The sequence below is a fragment of the Pelophylax lessonae genome, assembly GCF_965119305.1.
Source record: "Pelophylax lessonae genome assembly, chromosome: 4".
Classification (NCBI taxonomy): Eukaryota; Metazoa; Chordata; class Amphibia; order Anura; family Ranidae; genus Pelophylax; species Pelophylax lessonae.
In genome coordinates this window covers 188,658,726-188,685,631 of record NC_138771.1, presented here as the reverse complement: position 1 = coordinate 188,685,631, position 26,906 = coordinate 188,658,726, and the positions used below count along the sequence as shown (strand labels likewise).

The following is a 26,906-nucleotide window of genomic DNA, read 5'->3' as shown; positions in this document are numbered from 1 at the left end:
GTGTTAGTATGCAGTGCATACTAGCACAGTTTGACATTTTTTGCAGGGGGTCCATTATAGTTGATTTGATTTTTTTTATGTTTATATTGATTTTGTTTTTTTTTTTTGGTAGAGTTTACTACTGGTTTAAATGCATTATAAACCTAGACCTGTGTTTTTCACTAATAATTGATCATGTAGTTTCATGGTGCTATATAAAAAATATGCTGATTTTTACCTTATATCAGAGCGACTCCTGGCACTCACATGACTCCTTGGCTCTCTTTTCTCCCAGGCTGACAGCTATAGTGGGAGAGGCCGAGAACTCCCGCTGACGTCAGCCGGGGAGAAGGGGAGGAGAGAAAATCGAAGGGCCACGTGAGCGCCAGGAGACACACTGATATAAGGTAGAAATCTGCATCTTCTTTATAGCACAGACACTGGGACACATAATGTTATTTAACAGAGGGGATGGCATACCTATACTATAGTTATGATAGCAGCAGGAGGGGAGGGCTAGGGAGTGGACAGAGCTGACAGGCAGGGAGGGGAGGAGGGAGAGGACGGGAGAGAGCAGAGAGGAGAGCTGCAGATGATGGAGGCACGTAAACTGACCACGGTGTCAGGGCTCAACAGCCATAATAAACCGTGGTCAGTTTACAGGGGGGAGGGCAGAACCAGGCAGGATCAACCAGGTTTTTTAGATTGTACAGGGGGCCAAATGACATAGCACAAGCATTGTGCTGTTATTCATGCTTTAGAGCAGTGGTCCTCAACCCTGGCCTACAGGGCCCACTAACAGGCCAGATTTGCAAGATAACTGAAATACATCCCAGGTGATATCATTTGCTGCTCAGTGATTGCAGTACTCTAGTCTGCATCTCCCCAAGGTAATACCTAAAATCTGGCCTGTTAGTGGGCCCTGTAGGCCAGGGTTGAGGACCACTGCTTTAGGGGGACAGGATCCATTTTTTTTTTTTTAGGTTAACAAACGCTTTAATAGCAACAAGAAACAAGAATGCTGTAGCACTTTATTTGTTTGCTAGCTCATCTTATGTGTGCAAAACACCTGGAGCAATGCTAAATTTACCTGTCAAAAATTAACAAATAATGCATTATTAAAGGTAAAACCTGAAAAAGTCAACTTGCTTTAACAGGTAAATAGCAAATATAGCGTTTATGGTTAGGGTTTTCTAGACCCATTTTTAGAAATTATACTGTTTACAGTGATTGTATTTTTAAAAAGACGGTGGTGCTGTTTTGATAACATTTTATAACATTTTAATGCTTTTAAACATAAAGCTTATCTAAACCAGAAAAAAAAAAAATATATATATATATATACACACACACACATATTGCAACTTACCAGTACTTAGAAGCAGTAATATCACCCTAGGCTGCTCTTCCTATGTGGTCTACAAATTACTTCACCTCTCTGCATCTTACCTAGAAAGGTGTGCTTTGTAGTTCACAGGGGGCATCTTAGAAAGCTAATAACATTGTAACATTGTTTGAGATCTACTTCAGTTTAGTCAACTGTAAAATTACAAGGACAGGTTTTCCTGAACTGCAAACAATTTACTTAACCTGAAAAAAATAAAACGAATGCCGCCACCACTTTTAAAGACTTGAAAGTTGCAATATAATTATATTTTTTTTCTTGAGATACAAGCAAACTGTTGAATGTTTCCCAACATACATACCCACTGCGAGAGGCCACTAAATTATAGATGTTAAAACCTGCATCAGATTCGTTTAGTATTTATAAACTTAGATGCAAGTTTAAAAAAAAAAAGTACTTTCTTTTCCAAGCCTGTTCATCTGCAAATCATGATTAAGGAGTAGTGTTGAGCGAACACGGACTGTATTATTCGTGTTCGTACCGAATAATTGGATTTTTTTTACCCGAACACGGACACGGACACTTTACTGTATGTTCGGGTAAAAATCCGTGTTCGGTCGTTTTATTTCCGGGTTTTGCATGCTTTGGCGCTCTTTTCATGGCGGGCTTTCAACAGCCAATCAACAATCGTTTAACTGGTGTGCCTTAAGCCATCCCAGCCATGCCTGCAAATGTCTTAGTAGCTGTGATTGGCCGCCTGAAGCATGTGACCAAGTCTTTATAAGTTCGAGGCAGCCGCCGCAGCAGCGTCATTCTGCTGCTTAGCTAAGGGACAGAGCACACATCAATGTGCTGGCTGCTGATTAGGGAAAGATAGGCAGGAAAAAACCATTTGTGTCCGGATAGAATTGAGGGACAGGTCGGAGTGTTTAGGCAGGGCGAGTTGTAGGCATTTTAGGGATAGAGTCTGCTGAATTATAGGGTCAGTGTCTTCTACAAACTACAATCGATATTGCTGTGTGGGGGGTGGGGTGAATCTGCACTCAATCCTGATCTACGATCTCTTCTCAATCCTGTTAGGGACAGAGTCTGCTGAATTTTAGGGAAACTGTGTTCTACAAACTACAATCGATATTGCTGTGTGGTGTGGGATTGGAGATAGGCAGGTGTCAGTGATCCACATCCATTTTTCTGTGTGTGAGCTGCAGTGAACACAATCTTTTTGGGCTGCAGTGAACACAATCTTTTTGGGCTGCAGTGAACACAATCTTTTTGGGCTGCAGTGAACACAATCTTTTTGGGCTGCAGTGAACACAATCTTTTTGGGGTGCAGTGAACAAAATCTTTTTGGGGTGCAGTGAACACAATCCTTTTTGGTGTGCAGTGAACACAATCTTTGTGGGGTGCAGTGAACAAAATCCTTTGTGGGGTGCAGTGAACACAATCTTTTTGGGGTGCAGTGAACAAAATCCTTTTTGGGGTGCAGTGAACAACATCCTTTTTGGGGTGCAGTGAACACAATCTTTTTGGGGTGCAGTGAACACAATCTTTGTGGGGTACAGTGAACAGAATCTTTGTGGGGTGCAGTGAACACAATCTTTGGGGGGTACAGTGAACACAATCTTTTTGGGGTGCAGTGAACACAATCTTTGTGGGGTGCAGTGAACACAATCTTTTTGGGGTGGAGTGAACAAAATCATTTTTGGGGTGCAGTGAACAACATCCTTTTTGGGGTGCAGTGATCAAAATCCTTTTTGGGGTGCAGTGAACACAATCTTTTTGGGGTGCAGTGAACAAAATCCTTTGTGGGGTGCAGTGAACAGAATCTTTGTGGGGTGCAGTGAACACAATCTTTGGGGGGGGTACAGTGAACACAATCTTTTTGGGGTGCAGTGAACACAATCTTTGTGGGGTACAGTGAACAGAATCTTTGTGGGGTGCAGTGAACACAATCTTTGGGGGGTACAGTGAACACAATCTTTTTGGGGTGCAGTGAACACAATCTTTGGGGGGTACAGTGAACACAATCTTTTTGGGGTGCAGTGAACACAATCTTTGTGGGGTGCAGTGAACACAATCTTTGGGGGGGTACAGTGAACACAATCTTTTTGGGGTGCAGTGAACAACATCCTTTTAGGGTGCAGTGAACACAATCTTTGTGGGGTGCAGTGAACAACATCCTTTTAGGGTGCAGTGAACACAATCTTTGTGGGGTACAGTGAACAGAATCTTTGTGGGGTGCAGTGAACACAATCTTTGGGGGGTACAGTGAACACAATCTTTGTGAGGTGCAGTGAACACAATCTTTGTGGGGTGCAGTGAACACAATCATTGTGGGGTGCAGTGAACTCAATCTTTGTGGGGTACAGTGAACACAATCTCATACTTCTGAAGATTTGAGGGTGCTGCCTGTTCCATACTCCCCCTACTCCTAGCCTTTTAGGGGTACAAACAATAGTAATTGGGGCCTAGTGTGGTTGTGTACGTGTGATATACATACACTTTTTTTGGATCATATTTTCTATTCCGCTATTTAATCAAAAACCTTTGGGGATCAGTTAAATTGGGGGATAGTCTGTGTTGGTACGTGTGAGAGAGATCCACCTTTCCAAGTTTTTGGGGTTCATCTCATACTTCTGAAGATTTGAGGGTGCTGCCTGTTCCATACCCCCCCTACTCCTCATCTAGCCTTTTAGGGGTACAAACAATAGTAATTGGGGCCTAGTGTGGTTGTGTACGTGTGATATACATACACTTTTTTTGGATCATATTTTCTATTCCGCTATTTAATCAAAAACCTTTGGGGATCAGTTAAATTGGGGGATAGTCTGTGTTGGTACGTGTGAGAGAGATCCACCTTTCCAAGTTGTTGGGGTTCATCTCATACTTCTGAAGGTTTGAGGGTGCTGCCTGTTCCATACCCCCCCTACTCCTCATCTAGCCTTTTAGGGGTACAAACAATAGTAATTGGGGCCTAGTGTGGTTGTGTACGTGTGATATACATACACTTTTTTTGGATCATATTTTCTATTCCGCTATTTAATCAAAAACCTTTGGGGATCAGTTAAATTGGGGGATAGTCTGTGTTGGTACGTGTGAGAGAGATCCACCTTTCCAAGTTGTTGGGGTTCATCTCATACTTCTGAAGGTTTGAGGGTGCTGCCTGTTCCATACTCCCCCTACTCCTAGCCTTTTAGGGGTACAAACAATAGTAATTGGGGCCTAGTGTGGTTGTGTACGTGTGATATACATACACTTTTTTTGGATCATATTTTCTATTCCGCTATTTAATCAAAAACCTTTGGGGATCAGTTAAATTGGGGGATAGTCTGTGTTGGTACGTGTGAGAGAGATCCACCTTTCCAAGTTGTTGGGGTTCATCTCATACTTCTGAAGGTTTGAGGGTGCTGCCTGTTCCATACCCCCCCTACTCCTCATCTAGCCTTTTAGGGGTACAAACAATAGTAATTGGGGCCTAGTGTGGTTGTGTACGTGTGATATACATACACTTTTTTTGGATCATATTTTCTATTCCGCTATTTAATCAAAAACCTTTGGGGATCAGTTAAATTGGGGGATAGTCTGTGTTGGTACGTGTGAGAGAGATCCACCTTTCCAAGTTGTTGGGGTTCATCTCATACTTCTGAAGGTTTGAGGGTGCTGCCTGTTCCATACTCCCCCTACTCCTCATCTAGCCTTTTAGGGGTACAAACAATAGTAATTGGGGCCCAGTGTGGTTGTGTACGTGTGATATACATACACTTTTTTTGGATCATATTTTCTATTCCGCTATTTAATCAAAAACCTTTGGGGATCAGTTAAATTGGGGGATAGTCTGTGTTGGTACGTGTGAGAGAGATCCACCTTTCCAAGTTGTTGGGGTTCATCTCATACTTCTGAAGGTTTGAGGGTGCTGCCTGTTCCATACCCCCCCTACTCCTCATCTAGCCTTTTAGGGGTACAAACAATAGTAATTGGGGCCTAGTGTGGTTGTGTACGTGTGATATACATACACTTTTTTTGGATCATATTTTCTATTCCGCTATTTAATCAAAAACCTTTGGGGATCAGTTAAATTGGGGGATAGTCTGTGTTGGTACGTGTGAGAGAGATCCACCTTTCCAAGTTGTTGGGGTTCATCTCATACTTCTGAAGGTTTGAGGGTGCTGCCTGTTCCATACTCCCCCTACTCCTCATCTAGCCTTTTAGGGGTACAAACAATAGTAATTGGGGCCCAGTGTGGTTGTGTACGTGTGATATACATACACTTTTTTTGGATCATATTTTCTATTCCGCTATTTAATCAAAAACCTTTGGGGATCAGTTAAATTGGGGGATAGTCTGTGTTGGTACGTGTGAGAGAGATCCACCTTTCCAAGTTGTTGGGGTTCATCTCATACTTCTGAAGGTTTGAGGGTGCTGCCTGTTCCATACCCCCCCTACTCCTCATCTAGCCTTTTAGGGGTACAAACAATAGTAATTGGGGCCTAGTGTGGTTGTGTACGTGTGATATACATACACTTTTTTTGGATCATATTTTCTATTCCGCTATTTAATCAAAAACCTTTGGGGATCAGTTAAATTGGGGGATAGTCTGTGTTGGTACGTGTGAGAGAGATCCACCTTTCCAAGTTGTTGGGGTTCATCTCATACTTCTGAAGGTTTGAGGGTGCTGCCTGTTCCATACCCCCCCTACTCCTCATCTAGCCTTTTAGGGGTACAAACAATAGTAATTGGGGCCTAGTGTGGTTGTGTACGTGTGATATACATACACTTTTTTTGGATCATATTTTCTATTCCGCTATTTAATCAAAAACCTTTGGGGATCAGTTAAATTGGGGGATAGTCTGTGTTGGTACGTGTGAGAGAGATCCACCTTTCCAAGTTTTTGGGGTTCATCTCATACTTCTGAAGATTTGAGGGTGCTGCCTGTTCCATACCCCCCCTACTCCTCATCTAGCCTTTTAGGGGTACAAACAATAGTAATTGGGGCCTAGTGTGGTTGTGTACGTGTGATATACATACACTTTTTTTGGATCATATTTTCTATTCCGCTATTTAATCAAAAACCTTTGGGGATCAGTTAAATTGGGGGATAGTCTGTGTTGGTACGTGTGAGAGAGATCCACCTTTCCAAGTTGTTGGGGTTCATCTCATACTTCTGAAGGTTTGAGGGTGCTGCCTGTTCCATACTCCCCCTACTCCTAGCCTTTTAGGGGTACAAACAATAGTAATTGGGGCCTAGTGTGGTTGTGTACGTGTGATATACATACACTTTTTTTGGATCATATTTTCTATTCCGCTATTTAATCAAAAACCTTTGGGGATCAGTTAAATTGGGGGATAGTCTGTGTTGGTACGTGTGAGAGAGATCCACCTTTCCAAGTTGTTGGGGTTCATCTCATACTTCTGAAGGTTTGAGGGTGCTGCCTGTTCCATACCCCCCCTACTCCTCATCCAGCCTTTTAGGGGTACAAACAATAGTAATTGGGGCCTAGTGTGGTTGTGTACGTGTGATATACATACACTTTTTTTGGATCATATTTTCTATTCCGCTATTTAATCAAAAACCTTTGGGGATCAGTTAAATTGGGGGATAGTCTGTGTTGGTACGTGTGAGAGAGATCCACCTTTCCAAGTTGTTGGGGTTCATCTCATACTTCTGAAGGTTTGAGGGTGCTGCCTGTTCCATACTCCCCCTACTCCTAGCCTTTTAGGGGTACAAACAATAGTAATTGGGGCCTAGTGTGGTTGTGTACGTGTGATATACATACACTTTTTTTGGATCATATTTTCTATTCCGCTATTTAATCAAAAACCTTTGGGGATCAGTTAAATTGGGGGATAGTCTGTGTTGGTACGTGTGAGAGAGATCCACCTTTCCAAGTTGTTGGGGTTCATCTCATACTTCTGAAGGTTTGAGGGTGCTGCCTGTTCCATACCCCCCCTACTCCTCATCTAGCCTTTTAGGGGTACAAACAATAGTAATTGGGGCCTAGTGTGGTTGTGTACGTGTGATATACATACACTTTTTTTGGATCATATTTTCTATTCCGCTATTTAATCAAAAACCTTTGGGGATCAGTTAAATTGGGGGATAGTCTGTGTTGGTACGTGTGAGAGAGATCCACCTTTCCAAGTTGTTGGGGTTCATCTCATACTTCTGAAGGTTTGAGGGTGCTGCCTGTTCCATACTCCCCCTACTCCTCATCTAGCCTTTTAGGGGTACAAACAATAGTAATTGGGGCCCAGTGTGGTTGTGTACGTGTGATATACATACACTTTTTTTGGATCATATTTTCTATTCCGCTATTTAATCAAAAACCTTTGGGGATCAGTTAAATTGGGGGATAGTCTGTGTTGGTACGTGTGAGAGAGATCCACCTTTCCAAGTTGTTGGGGTTCATCTCATACTTCTGAAGGTTTGAGGGTGCTGCCTGTTCCATACCCCCCCTACTCCTCATCTAGCCTTTTAGGGGTACAAACAATAGTAATTGGGGCCTAGTGTGGTTGTGTACGTGTGATATACATACACTTTTTTTGGATCATATTTTCTATTCCGCTATTTAATCAAAAACCTTTGGGGATCAGTTAAATTGGGGGATAGTCTGTGTTGGTACGTGTGAGAGAGATCCACCTTTCCAAGTTGTTGGGGTTCATCTCATACTTCTGAAGGTTTGAGGGTGCTGCCTGTTCCATACTCCCCCTACTCCTCATCTAGCCTTTTAGGGGTACAAACAATAGTAATTGGGGCCCAGTGTGGTTGTGTACGTGTGATATACATACACTTTTTTTGGATCATATTTTCTATTCCGCTATTTAATCAAAAACCTTTGGGGATCAGTTAAATTGGGGGATAGTCTGTGTTGGTACGTGTGAGAGAGATCCACCTTTCCAAGTTGTTGGGGTTCATCTCATACTTCTGAAGGTTTGAGGGTGCTGCCTGTTCCATACCCCCCCTACTCCTCATCTAGCCTTTTAGGGGTACAAACAATAGTAATTGGGGCCTAGTGTGGTTGTGTACGTGTGATATACATACACTTTTTTTGGATCATATTTTCTATTCCGCTATTTAATCAAAAACCTTTGGGGATCAGTTAAATTGGGGGATAGTCTGTGTTGGTACGTGTGAGAGAGATCCACCTTTCCAAGTTGTTGGGGTTCATCTCATACTTCTGAAGGTTTGAGGGTGCTGCCTGTTCCATACCCCCCCTACTCCTCATCTAGCCTTTTAGGGGTACAAACAATAGTAATTGGGGCCTAGTGTGGTTGTGTACGTGTGATATACATACACTTTTTTTGGATCATATTTTCTATTCCGCTATTTAATCAAAAACCTTTGGGGATCAGTTAAATTGGGGGATAGTCTGTGTTGGTACGTGTGAGAGAGATCCACCTTTCCAAGTTTTTGGGGTTCATCTCATACTTCTGAAGATTTGAGGGTGCTGCCTGTTCCATACCCCCCCTACTCCTCATCTAGCCTTTTAGGGGTACAAACAATAGTAATTGGGGCCTAGTGTGGTTGTGTACGTGTGATATACATACACTTTTTTTGGATCATATTTTCTATTCCGCTATTTAATCAAAAACCTTTGGGGATCAGTTAAATTGGGGGATAGTCTGTGTTGGTACGTGTGAGAGAGATCCACCTTTCCAAGTTGTTGGGGTTCATCTCATACTTCTGAAGGTTTGAGGGTGCTGCCTGTTCCATACTCCCCCTACTCCTAGCCTTTTAGGGGTACAAACAATAGTAATTGGGGCCTAGTGTGGTTGTGTACGTGTGATATACATACACTTTTTTTGGATCATATTTTCTATTCCGCTATTTAATCAAAAACCTTTGGGGATCAGTTAAATTGGGGGATAGTCTGTGTTGGTACGTGTGAGAGAGATCCACCTTTCCAAGTTGTTGGGGTTCATCTCATACTTCTGAAGGTTTGAGGGTGCTGCCTGTTCCATACCCCCCCTACTCCTCATCCAGCCTTTTAGGGGTACAAACAATAGTAATTGGGGCCTAGTGTGGTTGTGTACGTGTGATATACATACACTTTTTTTGGATCATATTTTCTATTCCGCTATTTAATCAAAAACCTTTGGGGATCAGTTAAATTGGGGGATAGTCTGTGTTGGTACGTGTGAGAGAGATCCACCTTTCCAAGTTGTTGGGGTTCATCTCATACTTCTGAAGGTTTGAGGGTGCTGCCTGTTCCATACTCCCCCTACTCCTAGCCTTTTAGGGGTACAAACAATAGTAATTGGGGCCTAGTGTGGTTGTGTACGTGTGATATACATACACTTTTTTTGGATCATATTTTCTATTCCGCTATTTAATCAAAAACCTTTGGGGATCAGTTAAATTGGGGGATAGTCTGTGTTGGTACGTGTGAGAGAGATCCACCTTTCCAAGTTGTTGGGGTTCATCTCATACTTCTGAAGGTTTGAGGGTGCTGCCTGTTCCATACCCCCCCTACTCCTCATCTAGCCTTTTAGGGGTACAAACAATAGTAATTGGGGCCTAGTGTGGTTGTGTACGTGTGATATACATACACTTTTTTTGGATCATATTTTCTATTCCGCTATTTAATCAAAAACCTTTGGGGATCAGTTAAATTGGGGGATAGTCTGTGTTGGTACGTGTGAGAGAGATCCACCTTTCCAAGTTGTTGGGGTTCATCTCATACTTCTGAAGGTTTGAGGGTGCTGCCTGTTCCATACTCCCCCTACTCCTCATCTAGCCTTTTAGGGGTACAAACAATAGTAATTGGGGCCCAGTGTGGTTGTGTACGTGTGATATACATACACTTTTTTTGGATCATATTTTCTATTCCGCTATTTAATCAAAAACCTTTGGGGATCAGTTAAATTGGGGGATAGTCTGTGTTGGTACGTGTGAGAGAGATCCACCTTTCCAAGTTGTTGGGGTTCATCTCATACTTCTGAAGGTTTGAGGGTGCTGCCTGTTCCATACCCCCCCTACTCCTTATCTAGCCTTTTAGGGGTACAAACAATAGTAATTGGGGCCTAGTGTGGTTGTGTACGTGTGATATACATACACTTTTTTTGGATCATATTTTCTATTCCGCTATTTAATCAAAAACCTTTGGGGATCAGTTAAATTGGGGGATAGTCTGTGTTGGTACGTGTGAGAGAGATCCACCTTTCCAAGTTTTTGGGGTTCATCTCATACTTCTGAAGATTTGAGGGTGCTGCCTGTTCCATACCCCCCCTACTCCTCATCTAGCCTTTTAGGGGTACAAACAATAGTAATTGGGGCCTAGTGTGGTTGTGTACGTGTGATATACATACACTTTTTTTGGATCATATTTTCTATTCCGCTATTTAATCAAAAACCTTTGGGGATCAGTTAAATTGGGGGATAGTCTGTGTTGGTACGTGTGAGAGAGATCCACCTTTCCAAGTTGTTGGGGTTCATCTCATACTTCTGAAGGTTTGAGGGTGCTGCCTGTTCCATACTCCCCCTACTCCTAGCCTTTTAGGGGTACAAACAATAGTAATTGGGGCCTAGTGTGGTTGTGTACGTGTGATATACATACACTTTTTTTGGATCATATTTTCTATTCCGCTATTTAATCAAAAACCTTTGGGGATCAGTTAAATTGGGGGATAGTCTGTGTTGGTACGTGTGAGAGAGATCCACCTTTCCAAGTTGTTGGGGTTCATCTCATACTTCTGAAGGTTTGAGGGTGCTGCCTGTTCCATACCCCCCCTACTCCTCATCTAGCCTTTTAGGGGTACAAACAATAGTAATTGGGGCCTAGTGTGGTTGTGTACGTGTGATATACATACACTTTTTTTGGATCATATTTTCTATTCCGCTATTTAATCAAAAACCTTTGGGGATCAGTTAAATTGGGGGATAGTCTGTGTTGGTACGTGTGAGAGAGATCCACCTTTCCAAGTTGTTGGGGTTCATCTCATACTTCTGAAGGTTTGAGGGTGCTGCCTGTTCCATACTCCTCCTCCTACTCCTCATCCATCCTTTTAGGGGTACAAACAATAGTAATTGGGGCCTAGTGTGGTTGTGTACGTGCGAGATACATACACTTTTTTTGATCATATTTCCTATTCCGCTATTCAATAAAAACCTTTGAGGATCAATTGAATTGCGGGATAGTCTGTGTCGGTACGTGTGAGATCCACCTTTCCAAGTTTTTGGGGTTCATCTCATACTTCTGAAGATTTGAGGGTGCTGTCTGTTCCATACTCCTCCTACTCCTCATCCATCCTTTTAGGGGTAGAAACAATAGTAATTGGGGCCTAGTGTGGTTTTGTACGTGCGAGATACATACACTTTTTTGGATCATATTTCCTATTCCGCTATTCAATAAAAACCTTTCTAGGGCAAGATCTTAAATTACAGAAATATGAGGAGACCGTCAAATAAGGGCCGTGGCCTGGGTCGTGGTGCTGCTGGTAGAGCTCCTGTTGCAAGGAGAGGACGTGGTCGATCTGTGCCAGCTACACGCACAAGTGAAACACCTTCCTCAAGTGTGAGTAGGCGACAGAACCTGCATCAGTATTTGGTAGGGCATCAAACGCCCCTAGAAGTGATGAGGCCAGAACAAGTTGAGGCGATAGTAGATTGGTTTGCTGCTGACAGTGCCTCCAGTTCCTTCACATTGTCTCCCACCCAGTCTACTGCAGAAAGGTCAGAGTTGGCACCTGCAGCCAATGTCCAACCGTCTTTCACCTCACCCCCTTGCAAATCAGGCCAGCAGTCTGAGCCCCAAGCCATACAGCAGTCTCTTATTCTTTTTGAGGACTCTGTCAGCAGGGTTTCCCAGGGCCATCCACCTAGCCCTGCCCCAGAAGTGGAAGAGATTGAGTGCAGCGATGCCCAACCACTTATTTCTCAAGATGAGTACATGCAAGGATCATCGCAGCACGTCTCCGATGATGACGAAACGCAGGTGCCAACTGCTGCGGCGTTCAGCATTGTGGAGACCGACAAGGAGGGCAGGGGTGAAGACTGGGTGGAAGATGATGTGGAGGACGATGAGGTCCTCGACCCCACATGGAATGAACGTCATGCAGGTGACCTGAGTAGTTTGGAGGAAGAGGCGGTGGTCGCACAGAGCCACCAGCACAGCAGAAGAGGGAGCAGGGTGCAGAAGCGGAGCGGCCGTGCCCTAGACACTACGCCCGCTACTGCCCAACGCAGCAAGGGAACGAGCGCACCAAAGTCAGCTCAAAGGAGTTCTCTAGCGTGGAAGTTCTTTAGAAAATGTGCTGATGACAGGACACGAGTGGTTTGCACCCTGTGCAATCAGAGCTTGAAGCGAGGCATAAACCTTCTCAACCTGAGCACAACCTGCATGATCAGGCATCTAAGTGCAAAGCACGAGCTGCAGTGGAGTACACACCTTCAAAACCAAGAAACGTCTCTGGCTCATCCTGCTTCCTCTTCTGCTGCAGTCTCGGCCGCTCCAGCCACATCTGTAGTGATACCGGCACCTGCCACCCCGCAAACAGACGATCTGTCAGCAACACCACCACCTGGGTCACCAACAACCATCTCCACAATGTCCCGTGGAAGCGTTCAGCTTTCCATCTCCCAAACACTTGAGAGGAAGAGGAAGTACCCCCCTACCCACCCGCGATCCCTGGCCCTGAATGCCAGCATTTCAAAATTATTGGCCTTTGAAATGCTGTCATTCCGTCTGGTGGAGACGCACAGTTTTAAAAACCTTATGTCGGTGGCTGTCCCACAGTACGTCGTGCCCAGCCGCCACTACTTTTCCAGGCAAGCCATCCCTTCCCTGCACAACCAAGTGGGGGAAAATATCAGGTGTGCACTGCGCAACGCCATCTGTGCCAAGGTCCACCTAACTACGGATACGTGGACCAGTAAGCACGGTCAGGGGCGTTATATCTCCCTAACGGCACACTGGGTAAATGCAGTGGCGGATGGGCCTGAGGCGGATAGCAATTTGGCGCATGTCCTTCCACCACCGAGGATTGCAGGGCGCTTCAGTTTGCCTCCTGTTCCTAACTCCTCCTACTCCGCTTCCTCATCCTCTACCGCCTCCTCATCCGGACAGCGTAACACTTTCACCACCAACTTCAGCACGGCCAGGGGTAAACGACAGCAGGCAGTTTTACAACTTGCCTGTTTGGGGGACAAACCACACACCGCGCAGGAGTTGTGGAGGAGCATGGAACAGCAGACAAATGAGTGGTTGCTGCCAGCGAGCCTCAAGCCCGGCCTGGTGGTGTGCGATAACGGGCGAAATCTCATAGCAGCTCTGGGCCTAGCCGGTTTGACGCACATCCCTTGCCTGGCGCATGTGCTGAATTTGGTGGTGCAGAGGTTCCTTAAAAACTACCCCGATATGTCAGAGCTGCTGCAGAAAGTGCGGGCCGTTTGTGCGCACTTTCGGCGTTCTCACCCTGCTGCTGCTCGCCTGGCAGCGCTGCAGCGTAACTTCGGCCTTCCCGCTCACCGCCTCATATGTGACGTGCCCACAAGGTGGAACTCCACCTTGCACATGCTGGAAAGACTGTGCGAGCAGCAGCAGGCCATAGTGGAGTTTCAGCTGCAGCACGCACGCGTGAGTCGCTCTGCGGAACAGCACCACTTCACCACCAATAACTGGGCCTCCATGCGAGACCTGTGTGCCTTGTTGCGCTGTTTTGAGTACTCCACCAACATGGCCAGTGGCAATGACGCCGTTCTCAGCTTAACTATCCCACTTCTATGCCTCCTTGAAAAAACAATTCGGGCGATGATGGAAGAGGATGTGGCACAGGATGAGGAGGAGGAGGAGGATGAAGAGGTAACATTTCCAAGGCTTTCAGGGCAGTCATTCGCAAGGGGCTCTGAGGGTGGGTTCCTGCACACGCAAACGCCAGGGACGCAATTGTCCAGCAGGGGCACAGTTCTGGAGGATGAGGAGGATGAGGAGGAGGAGGAGCTGGAGGAGGAGATGGAACCATGTTCACAGCAGGGTGGCACCCAGGCCAGCTCATGGCCATCACTGGTGCGTGGCTGGGGGGATACAGAGGACACGGACGATACACCTCCCACAGAGGACAGCCTTTCGTTGCCTCTGGGCAGCCTGGCACACATGAGCGATTACATGCTGCAGTGTCTCCACAACGACCGCCGAGTTGCCCACATTCTAACTTGTGCTGATTACTGGGTGGCCACGCTGCTGGATCCCCGTTACAAGGACAACGTACCGTCCTTAATTCACTCACTGGAGCGCGATCGCAAGATGCGCGAGTACAAGCGCACGCTGGTAGACGCCATGCTGCTGGCATTCCCATCTGACAGCGGGGCCACAGTGGAAGCACAAGGCAGAGGAGGAGGAGGAGGAGGTCGCCAACGCAACCAGGGCACCGCCAGCACCTCAGAAGGCAGGGTTAGCATGGCCGAAATGTGGAAAAGCTTTGTCAGCACGCCACAACAAACAGCAGCACCAGCAGCTCAGATGGAACGTCTTAGCAGGAGGCAGCATTTTACCAACATGGTGGAGCAGTATGTGTGCACACGCCTACATGTAGTGAATGACGGGTCTGCCCCCTTCAACTTCTGGGTCTCCAAATTGGGCACATGGCCTGAGCTTGCCCTTTACGCCTTGGAGGTGCTGGCGTGCCCTGCAGCCAGTGTATTATCTGAACGGGTATTTAGCACGGCTGGGGGCGTTATAACAGACAAGCGCAGCCGCCTGTCCAGAGACAATGTGGACAAGCTCACGTTCATTAAAATGAACCAGGCATGGATCCCACGGGACTTTTCCGTACCTTATGCAGAATAGCAATGGATACCGACCTTACCCACCCATTGTTCCATTTTTGCTCTTTCTCACTCTTTTGGGGTGTACCCTCATTTAAAATTTTTGAAAAGAAGCAGTGTTGGCTACCTCGTCCTCCTCCTCAGGGCCAGATTAATGTAGGGGCTATTGGAGCTGCAGCTCCAGGCCCCTACCTTTTATATAGGCCCCGGGTTGGCCATATTCACTGTTACCGCTCTTCTGTCACTTGTAAACACAGAAGTCTGGCTTCTATGCTCGCTTCCCCAGGCAGCACCCTCAGAACCTCCCCACACAGCGTGAAGGCCGGACAAGGAGGGACAGTTGGCGATGCATGGATGTGTTTATGGGCTTCAGAGACAGCATCCCATGTTGAATTAGGCATGCATGGCTGCACCCTTCCTCCTCTGGGTGCATGGCAAGGCACGGCCCTTAAGGCCCTTCAAAATCCTCAGCACCAAGCCCATGATGCTGTTAATCCGGCCCTGGTCCTCCTCCACCGCCGCTTCCACCTACACCGCCCATAGGTGTGCGCAGCCTATTGCATTAAGGTGTGCACCCCAAAGTTGAAATACACATGCATGTGTTTGCCAGCAGGGAGAGTAATGTATCGGGGCCATGTACCTGTAGGCAAGGAGAAATAGAGCAGAGCAGGTCCCAGGGAGATCTTTCCCATCTCCTCACTGGCAATGCTATGTGCCCTAGGTGATTAGGGTGTGCCCAGGCACACCCAGCACACCCTGTGCGCACGCCTATGTCACCGCCACATCCACCACCACCTCAACCTCCCTCCTACTCCATATGGGCCTCGTCCTTCAGAGATGAAGAAGAACATTGTTTTATTTTTCTGTTTTTTTTTGTTGTTTTAAGTTATTTCCCTATCCACATTTGTTTGCAGAGCACTTGCCATGCTCTTAATTACGTTTTGCTGCCATTTGCAGCACTCTAGCCCTTTCCTTTGGTGTTTTAGAGCCATTTTAGTGCCTTAAAGTTCGGGTCCCCATTGACTTCAATGGGGTTCGGTGTCCGGGAAAAGTTCGGTAAAAGTCCGGGACACGGACCCGGACTTTTTTTTAAAGTTCGGCCGAACCCGTCGAACACGGACATCTAGGTGTCCGCTCAACCCTATTAAGGAGCCTTTCACACATACAGACCATTTGCCTGTTTTTCATCCATCCGTTGACGGATGAAAAACGGACATCAATGCATTCCTATGGAAAAACGGATGACAACGGATGATCCTTCATTTACATCCATTTTCATCCACTTCAGTCAATATCAATGTTTTTGAACGGATGAGAGCCCTATTTTTCTTCCGTTAAAAAAAAACGGTTTGGAGAAAAAAACTGATGTAAACTGACAAACAGTCCGTTTTTGCATTGGTATTGGATGTAAAAAAAAAACGGATGAAAAACGAATGAAAAACAGACGGAAAACAGACAAAAAACGGACGAAAAATGGACGAAAAACAGATGAATACTTTATCAATTTTGAGGTGACTGAACTGATGAAATGAACGGTCCATATGTGTGAAAGGGGCCTAACTGTCCTTACAATTCTGGGTGTTAAGAAAACTAGTTGTGATAGTACATGGCTTGTACTGGGTCAGGTGTTTCCTATAGATCCTCAGAACATAGTAGAATAACAGGACATCCAGTAAAGGTCAGTGCTACAACAAGCTGCTGTTTCAGGAGTATAGAGGACAATGCATAACAAGGGAGAGCTGCAGTTTTCTATGAAAATAATCCACTGTGCCCCTTTTTGACTTCCTAATCAAAATTTTATATGCAAACACAAATTGCAGATCAGACCTTTTCAGCTTCTCACCACCACATCCTTATCAGAGACAGACAACCTTTACATTCCCTTGGAAGCAAGTGGGCTGTGCAGTAATGTGCATACACCAGCTCCTGCCATAAAAAATAATTATGTACCTGCATCTCAGCACAGAACAAGACAGAGGGCTGTAAAAAGGATGATTTTATTCTTTAAATTGTCTAACTTTTTAACCATTGGTTAAATAACAAAGATATATCCTTTATTCGTCAATATAACAGGCAGCCTACCCTCCCTTCTCACCTTCTGCTAACATAACTGAATGTTTGTACTCTCTTGTACATTATTATGTTGTTCAATGAAATGTTCGCTGAAGCCTCCTTACAGTGCCATCACTTGCTGTTACTCGCCAGGAGATGCTTTTACTGGACATTAGCTGCCCAATTCATTAGCAGATCACAAAATGTTAAAGAAGTGTTAACAGATTGTTAATACTTTGCACACTGACAAAATTCAGGTGCACAGCAGGTCTTCCCACCATGCTATCTGCTGCGGCTAGCAAGTCTCATTATACAATAGTGACTCTTGCTAAGCGTTGCTTTTCTTTAGCTTATCCAATACAAAACCAGGGCAATTCTGGCATTCCCACGAGGCATTCCCACATGTAAAAACCGGGATTTATTTGCTAGACAATAACTTTGAACCCCAGAAACATTATACATTTTCAGAAAGCAAAGATTGTGGAGAGTAAAACAGTCCTTATTGCAATTTTTTGCCACACGATATTTGCGCAGACGTTTATCAAACACAAATTTTCAAGAAAAATACACTTGAATGAATTTTACTACACACAAACACAATATAATACTCAAAGGTTCAGCATAATATAAAATAAGTTATGCTGAGGAAATAGGTTCTTAACATATCACATTTACATTTTTATTTTTTTTTACATTTTATTATTTGTTTTTTACACTGTTGCTTTAAAAATATTTTTTATCAACTTTATTGCTATCACGAGGATTGAACATCATCTCTTGTGATAACATTGGCACTGACAGATCTCTCCTATGCCCTTAAAGCATCTGATCAATCCAAGATCAGTTTGATCAGATGCTTTACCGAGGGTAATGGTTTGTAAATGACAAACCGAAAGAGGAAGTGATATAATCCTAGTTGCTTTGGGTTTCTGACATCACAGAGGAGGGGCAGGTACAGACATACTTGCCTTTCCTCTTTGGGCAGTTGGTTACAGTGCATTCCCTAATTGCACTGGAGAGCCCGGGAATGGCAGCAGGCAGCGGCACAAGGGGGACCCTCTTCCATGCCCTGTATAAGTGATCGGGCGGCTGTAGAGCTGCTCAGATCACTTCTACAGGAATGCTTACAATTCATGCAAAAGAAAGAGGTCAGTATATAATCTGATTACCTAGACATCAATATGGCTGATAACAGCAAGGTGTAATGTGGTATATACAGAATAGAGAGCCTTTTCTTAGAATTAATAGCCACAATTAGAGATTTTAGGCCAATAAATGATTATGGAGCTGAGAAAAATGTACCTTTAAGGAAACAACCAGGTTTGTAAGAAGAAAGTATTAAGGAAATCAGAGATTTTTGAAGGGTACAAGATAACCTCAGTCGGCATCCGATTTACACTTTTTCTTGCCTAAGCCAAAGCTATTTTTTCTTTGCTCATAAATCACAGAGCTTTCACAGGCAATAATCTGTGTTATTTTCTGCCAGAGTTTTTACTCACTGTGCAGTAGCACAGAATGTTAATAAAAATGAAATAACACTTTACATCTGTGCATGTGTTTAAATACAGAATACTTCTAGAAAACCTTGGATGCTGTGCAATAGGACAAAAATAAATCTTTTACATAGTTTGCACCTGGCAGTATACAAGGTTATAGTATGTCGTAGTCAATGCATTATAGAAATCTCAAGGTTTTCTTTTTTGAACAGTTAAAAAGTTAATTCAGGGTCATATACTGGCCTAAATGTACCCTACTGTGCCTGATTGTTTTTTCAATGAAGAACAGGCATACCCCACTTCCATATTTGTAAAAGGAGCTGAAAGGACTGCAGAACTGAGGTAGACAGTTCCTTCTAACTCAGTTCATTGATGTGTGGGAGAGGAACAGCCGGTGCTCCGAGCAAAAAATATTTCAGTACTTGGGATTTTTTCAGATAGTTTTTGAAGACAGTTAGAAAAGGTCATATAACTTAGAGCCGTGATTGTCATATCAAAACACAAACCCCACAACAGATATCACAAGCTTATAAAACATTGCAGATTTCCAGTGTATGCATATAAAGAAAATCATATGTAACAAGTGCAATAAAAAAAAAGGATAATTCATATACTGTCACCTAGTCCTGTACTACATATTGTCAAGTAAAAAAAAAAAATTATAATAATAATGGGGATCTTGAGGGCCTGTGACAAAAATCCCGTTGTATATATTGGACAGGAAGTGAAAAGAATATCTACCCAAAGGATTACAAATGAGATAAATTGACATGGGTTTTAACCCTTTCCTACAATATCCAAAAAGTACGGATGTTTCATATACTTTGAAGTGGTAGTAAACTGTCATTCAAAAGTTTTCCCCATGTGAAGCAGTGTGCTTTTACTTACATGTCACTATAACTATCTTTCATTACCTCCAGAAATGCTCCCCTTTTTTTTTTTTAATCAGAAGAAAGTTTTATTTGAACACATTCAAGCATACATGTTCCATAAACACTCACAAGAGAACGCAAAGTTGTAATGTACAAAACAATAGAAAACAAATAGGCAATTACAGCTTCCAACTGCATAGAGATCACTAAAGAGAACATACAGCCCAACCTAGTGGCTGAAAACAGAAATGACAGTGCCAGTAGAGCATTAATATTGCACAGTCCAAAGTCATATAGTAATAAGTAACCAGCATTTACTACCCAACAGCATTCTACCCCAAAATCCTATCTATAATTGCACCTTTCTTAAATAATAGCCTTATCTGTACGGTAGGGACGTTAACAACGCATGTGCCTTTTGTCCTCCAGGCACAGCGTGCTCAGTATTCCATCAATCCACACATCTTTTTGCTGTGCCTCATCATCAGCACTTTCGGCACGGCTTTTTAATATCGCGAGATTGTTGATCCATTATTGAGTGCTTGAAAAACCCTGATGAAAAAAGTCTGGTGCTCTAAAACAAGTAACTGAGACAAAATACCATACCTTAATATATAAATATATACTAATGGCAAAAATCATACATAAACTGGAAGTGAATTAAATATTTTCCCTAAAAGGGAATGGTGCAATATTCACACACAAAAAACTGAAATCAAAGTCCAAATGTGAATGGTGCAATAAGTCCCAAAATATACAACTCAAAATCCAATGGGTGTTAAATATTTAAACGTGAAGAAATGATGAACTGGTGTCGAAGAAAAACAGCAGTGATTCAACTGGGATGTGACAGTTTCCCACCACCTCACAGGTTTGCTTCTTACCAGAGAATATATTGAAAAGGGCATATAGGCAGAAATCAATCCAAACAAGATCCTCCGTTACGCATCAAAGGGAGTGATGATTCCCACATCTATGTATAAAGGGGCAGTGGTAGTGTACATAGAGGGACTCCTGGCATACACACTCAAATCGATGTCATCTCGCTGAGGAAGTGGATTGGTCAACGTAACGCGTACGGGGGAGGAGCCTGTTCACACACGCTAGGAAACTTCCTGCCTGTCATGCCCGCACTGGCTTAGTGCTGTGAGATGACATTGATTTGAATTTGATGTGTATGCCAGGAGTGCCTCTATGTACACTACCATTGCCTAGGAGAGACTGGATCATTAACTACCAGCCTTAACTAATTGGGATCTGGTAAGGAGAAAGCACCTCTGTGACACATGAAAGGGAGTGATGATTCCCACACCTATGTATAAAGGGGCTCCTTACCAGATCCCGATCAGTTAAGGCTGGTAGTTAACTATCAGTAGTTAACTTCGACACCAGTTCATCATTACTTCACGTTTAAATATTTAACATCCATTGGATTTTGAGTTGGATATTTTGGGACTTATTGCACTATTCACATTTGGACTTTGATTTCAGTTTTTTATGTGTGAATATTGCACCATTCCCTTTTAGGGAAAATATTTAATTCACTTCCAGTTTATGTATGATTTTTGCCATTAGTATATATTTATATATTAAGGTATGGTATTTTGTCTCAGTTACTTGTTTTAGCGCACCACAATTTTTTGTATTGCTATTTACTCCAATATTGGATCTTTGGTTGCTGCTCACACACACCTATCAGCGCACTTCTTTTCATATATATCACTTGAAAAACCCTCCATGACTTGACAAGTCACAGGGGGTGTAAACATTGGCCCTCACCAGCAATGGCGTTGCTAAGAATGGCTATGTTACCATAGTAATGATAATGAAAATGAGGCTTGTCTAAATTAATAATGCACATGTCCAAGATTACGGGAAACAAATCCCAAGAAAGAGGGGAAGTTTACAATGTGATGGAATCAGAAGAGAACACCTAAGATGGCTTCAGTGGGGGGACCCAAGAATTTAAGACTATCAGTCTGATCCACCCACTGTACAGCATAGTTAGATAGACAGGTAAATATTTTTCCCACACACACCTACAGTCCCACCCACACTGCAGCCCACTGTGACATTGCAGTCTTACTGTATTGTAACAAACACTAACAGGAAGTGATGTCACTGTTATAGAGATACCTCCTGGAGCTTCGGGATAGAGGAAGATTCTGTGTAATGAGATGTCACAGATTGTTAAAGCCATGATTTTTTTTATACAGTGTGCAATTTTAACCAAAATCACATCGCGATTTTGCATAACAAACTACACAGGGCTATTGTACAGATTTCATCACCATCCAGGAGCTCTTCTTTAAGAAGAAAATGCCTCATAGGTTTCAAACATTTTACTGACAATTCCATCTTTAGTGCTTAATCATACTGATGTCACAAAAGTATTTTCTTGTTAAAAAAGGTATTCCAAGAGAGGTTGTGTTTTTAGAGATATATTGTATCTTTCAGACAACAGCTCACAAAAACGTCACCGTATATTTTTAGTTAGTTAACATTTTCAACAGACAATACACAGTTGGTTTAACTATAGTTGGAAAACAAAGAAAATATAAACATTGTCTCTTATAGATAGGTCCATCTCCATGAACACAAAAAGTGCCAGATATAGTTTTATGTTTGCTCCTAGGAGAAGGAAGGAATGCATTTTCAAAACACATTCATTTTCCTAAGTGGTTGGTTGTGGTTGCCATAAATGTTTGTCTGGCAGAAGATAAAAAAGATTGTGAGCTGAATAGAGGTCAGAAACCAGCCAGGCTAATAAACACAACATCAGAATCCAGGTCAGTTGCAGGTGTACTGTGCTGAAAATCAAAGCTATTATCAATTGTCAGTTCGCTATGATTAATGGATAAGCCGGGCAAAGGCAACAGTAGGTTTGAGATTCATTATGATTCAAGCAATCAGAAAAAATCCATGACTATTACCTGATATGCACCTGATTTCCTGGTGAATAAAATGTTGTAAAATATTTTGGAAAAATAAAAAACATTGTCTACTTTGTAACATGCTTGTACAAAAAACATTATATGGACTCTTCAGTAGAGATTTCATGCTGGTACTGGGCACAAGATATATTAAGAAATAAAGATATATTACCACTAAAAATACTAAATTACCTCTAAATGTTTTTTTCCCCCTCAAAGGGCAAATTTTAATCCTTTAAACTATTACTAATGTCACTTATAATAAATTAATAATACAAAAGCTAATTTGTTGAAGATTATTAACCGCTTGCCGACCGCCCATCGCTGATATACTGCGGTTCGCTGGAGCGCTCCTGGAGCGCATGTGCGACACTGGAGGCACGTGCCCGCCCCTATCAGGAAACCAGGAATCCGATCCATGGGAGCAGCCGCTGGGCACCTGTGATCGCTCCCCGCTGAGAGAGAACGGCGGTCTGCTGTTGTAAACACAGAAGATCGTTGTTCTCTCTGGAATGAACACAGAGAGCCTGTGATCCTCCTATTTAGGACCACAGGTCTCTGTGTTGATTCCACAAGTCCCTCCTCCATACAGTAAGAAAACACTCCCCTAGGCTCAAACTTAACCCTTTGATCACCCCTTGGTTAACCCCCTCCCTGCCAGTGTCATTATTACAGTAAAAGTGCATATTTTTAGCACTGATTATGATTACTATAGTAATGTCACTGGTCCCCCCAAAAGTGTCACAAATGTCAGTTATTGGTCTGATCTGTCTGCTGCAATGTCAAAGTCCTGCTAAAAATCGTAGATCACCACCATTACTAGTAAAAAAAAAAAAAAAAGACAAATCTTTCCCCTAGTTTGTAGACACGATAAGTTTTGCGCAAACCAATCAAAATAAGCTTATTAGGATTTTTTTTACCAAAAATATGTAGCAGAATACAAATTGGCCTAAGAGGATGAAAAAACTTGATTTTTACATTTTTTTTTGGGACTGTTATATAGCAGAAAATGAAAAATATTGTTTTTGTTTTCAGAATTGTCACTCTTTTTTTGTTTATAGCGCAAAAAATAATAATCAAACAGGTGATCAAATACCACCAAATGAATGCTCTATTTGTGGGAAAAAAAGGACATCAATTTTATTAGTCCCCTTTCACACTGTAGAGTCATTTGGTGGACTCCATTTTTCTCAGCGGGGGATCGATCCCCCGCTGAGCAGGATGGCAGCCATCTCCGCGCTGTGTGCGGAGACAGAGCTGTCAGGTCCCTGCTGTTCTCTATGGGGGAATCGGATGAGAACGGACCACCTGTCCGTTCTCATTCAATCCCATCCGATCCGCTGGAAGGATGGAAAATAGAGTTTCCATTTGTCCAGATTTGACGGACCGGATCGGATGTCAGCGGACATGTCTCCGCTGACATCCGATGCCCCATAGAGATGCATGGGGCATCCGTTCAGATTCACCGGAAAATTTGACAGGCGGATCTGAATGGTCCGCTAGTGTGAAAGAGGCCTTAGGGTACAGTGTCACACGACCGCGCCATTGTCAGTTAAAGTAATGCTGTGCCGAATCACAAAAAAGAAACAAAAAAAAACAGAAACACCAAAACACTTTTTTTTCTGCAAATGGAAATTGATGTAAAATATGTACAGTATCTCACAAAAGTGAGTACACCCCCTCACATTTTTGTAAATATTTTATTATATCTTTTCATGTGACAACACTGAAGAAATGACACTTTGCTACAATGAAAAGTAGTAAGTGTACAGCTTGTATAACAGTGTAAAATTGCTGTCCCCTCAAAATAACTCAACAGACTGTCATTAATGTCTAAACCACTGGCAACAAAAGAGAGTTCACCCCTAAGTGAAAATGTCCAAATTGGGCCCAGTCAGCCATTTTCCCTCCCCGGTGTCATGTGACTCATTAGTGTTACAAGGTTTCAGGTGTGAATAGGGAGCAGGTGTGTTAATTTTGGTGTTATCGCTCTCACTCTCTCATACTGGTTACTGTGAGTTCAACATGGCACCTCATGGCAAAAAACTCTCTGAGGATCTAAAAAAAAAGAATTGTTGCTCTACATAAAGATGGCCTAGGCTATAAGCAGATTGCCAAGACCCTGAAACTAAGCTGCAGCACGGTGTCCAAGACCATACAGAATTTTAACAGAACAGGGTCCACTCAGAACAGACCTTGCCATGGTCGCCAAAGAAGTTGAGTGCACATACTTAGCGTCATATCCAGAGGATGTCTTTGGGAAATAGACTTATGAGTATGGATTACTGGAACCATGTCCTGTGGTCTGATGAGACCAAGATAAACTTATTGGGTTCAGAGGGTGTCAAGCGTGTGTGGCGGCAACCAGGTGAGGTGTACATAGACAAGTGTGTCTTGCCTAAAGTCAAGCATGGTGGTGGGAGTGTCATGGTCTGGTGTTGCATGAGTGCTGCCGGCACTGGGGAGCTACAGTTCATTGAAGAAACCATGAATGCCAACATGTACCGTGACATACTGAAGCAGAGCATGATCCCCTCCCTTCAGAGACTGGGCCACAGGGCAGTATTCCAACATGATAACGACCCCAAACACACCTCAGAGACAACCACTGCCTTGCTAAAGAAGCGGAGGGTAAAGGTGATGGACTGGCCAAGCACGTCTCCAGACCTAAACCATTTTGAGCATCTGTGGGGCATCTTCAAACGTAAGGTGGAGGAGTGCAAGGTCTCTAACATCCACCAGCTCAGTGATGTCGTCATGGAGGAGTGGAAGACGACTCCAGTGGCAACCTGTGAAGCTCTGGTGAACTCCAAGCCCAAGAGGGTTAAGGCAGTGCTGGAAAAAAATGGTGGCCACACAAAATATTGACACGTTGGGCCCTATTTCAACATTTCACTGTTATACAATCTGTACACTCACTACTTTACATTGTAGCAAAGTGCCATTTCTTCAGTGTTGTCACATGAAAAGATATAATAAAATATTTACAAAAATGTGAGGGGTGTACTCATTTTTGTGAGATACTGTATCGTGCTCTCACAGCTCTGGTGCTAAGGCAGTATTCAGGAAATACATATTGTTTAACTATGAACTTTAGCTTGAAACCCTGTTTTATAACTCATTTATTTTATAATATTTTAGCATTTATTCAGGCAAGGCACATGTTATGTTATCCATTGCAACTAATAAGAATTCATCTTGTCAGCCTTTCATTTGCATTACTGGCTCTCCAGTTATCCACCAAAAATCTTTGACCTGCCACATGTTTTTAAGCATTACATGATGTCACTCATTTGAGTCATCCTGTGCAGCCTGATGATGCCTGTCTGTCAATATGGAGAGGAGTGAGAGGAAAAGGAGGAATACTGTGTGCAGGTACTTTTAGCTCTGCCTACACGTGGCAGCTGAATAAAACTGAGGTGCTTGAAAAAAGCGTTGGACATGTGACCTGATGCTGGGGGAGTATAGCATGTGTATGGATTGGAGGAGAAGAGAGACAGACGAGGGTCGAGGATGGTGGAAGCAGTTCTTAATTGTAGTTGTGTTAATGTTACAATTACAAACATACCAAAGGATTTGAGAATGCACTTACTATAAATTGTGTGAAAGTTGACATGAATATTTAAATTACATGAATAGAAAATACCTGTTTACTTATTTCATCTGCTAAAGATTGGATGCTTGAATATTCACGCAATCTATTGTGTGAACATTCTCAAATCCCTTAGTAAACCAGCCTCCATGTGTCAGATTCAAGGCCACTGGTAAGCAATAGAGTGTAAGTGTTATTCTGGCAGACTCAGTGGCAAATAACTTAAAGCAGATCTTGATCTTCTTCCACATGTTCCTCCCATTCCATTCCTCCTCCCATCCTGTAGAAGTATTGCACTGCTTTTTTTTATTTTAACTTTTTTTTTTTTTTGCAAAAATGCCCAGCCCTGCCTCCCTATTCACATAATTGGCCTTAGGTGATTGACGTGCACACAGCCCGACGTGCTCCCTGGGATATGCATGTCACATATTCCAGGAGGCATAGCCTTTCATTTAAGGAAACGAGGAGGAGGGGTGTGCATAATGACCTCATAGAGAGCATGGTGGTGCCAGGCAGAGCTGTAACTGGGCATGTGAGGACCTCAACCTGACAACGCTGGATCCCCTGAATGGGTGAGCATCTCAATTGTGCAGATTCCACCTTCAGATAAGTGGGGTAAAAAAAAAAGTGGGGGGGGGTTGGCCAGAGGTCCATTTTAAGTAAGCGAATTGCCTTGCCTGATGGCAGCAGTGGGAGTAGGTACTGTGTTGGCTTTGCTGGCTTCAGGGCCATTGGGTGTGTATAAGATTGCACAGTGGTGAATGGAGAGTGGTGGTAGTTAGTTTTCTTTAGTGCCCACTTGTTGTCTGGAAGTGTTCTCAGGGCTAAGAAAAAACAATTGCTGTTGAAATTGGTGTCATGGGGGGGGGGGGGGCTGG

At 43.4% G+C, this 26,906-nt stretch overlaps 1 protein-coding gene across 10 annotated transcripts in view; it reads right to left on the bottom strand.

Moving 5' to 3' along the window:
• The window catches only part of MAGI2 (membrane associated guanylate kinase, WW and PDZ domain containing 2), a 1,130,869-nt gene that overhangs the window by 317,904 nt on the left and 786,059 nt on the right, over positions 1 to 26,906 (bottom strand). The window lies entirely within an intron of this gene.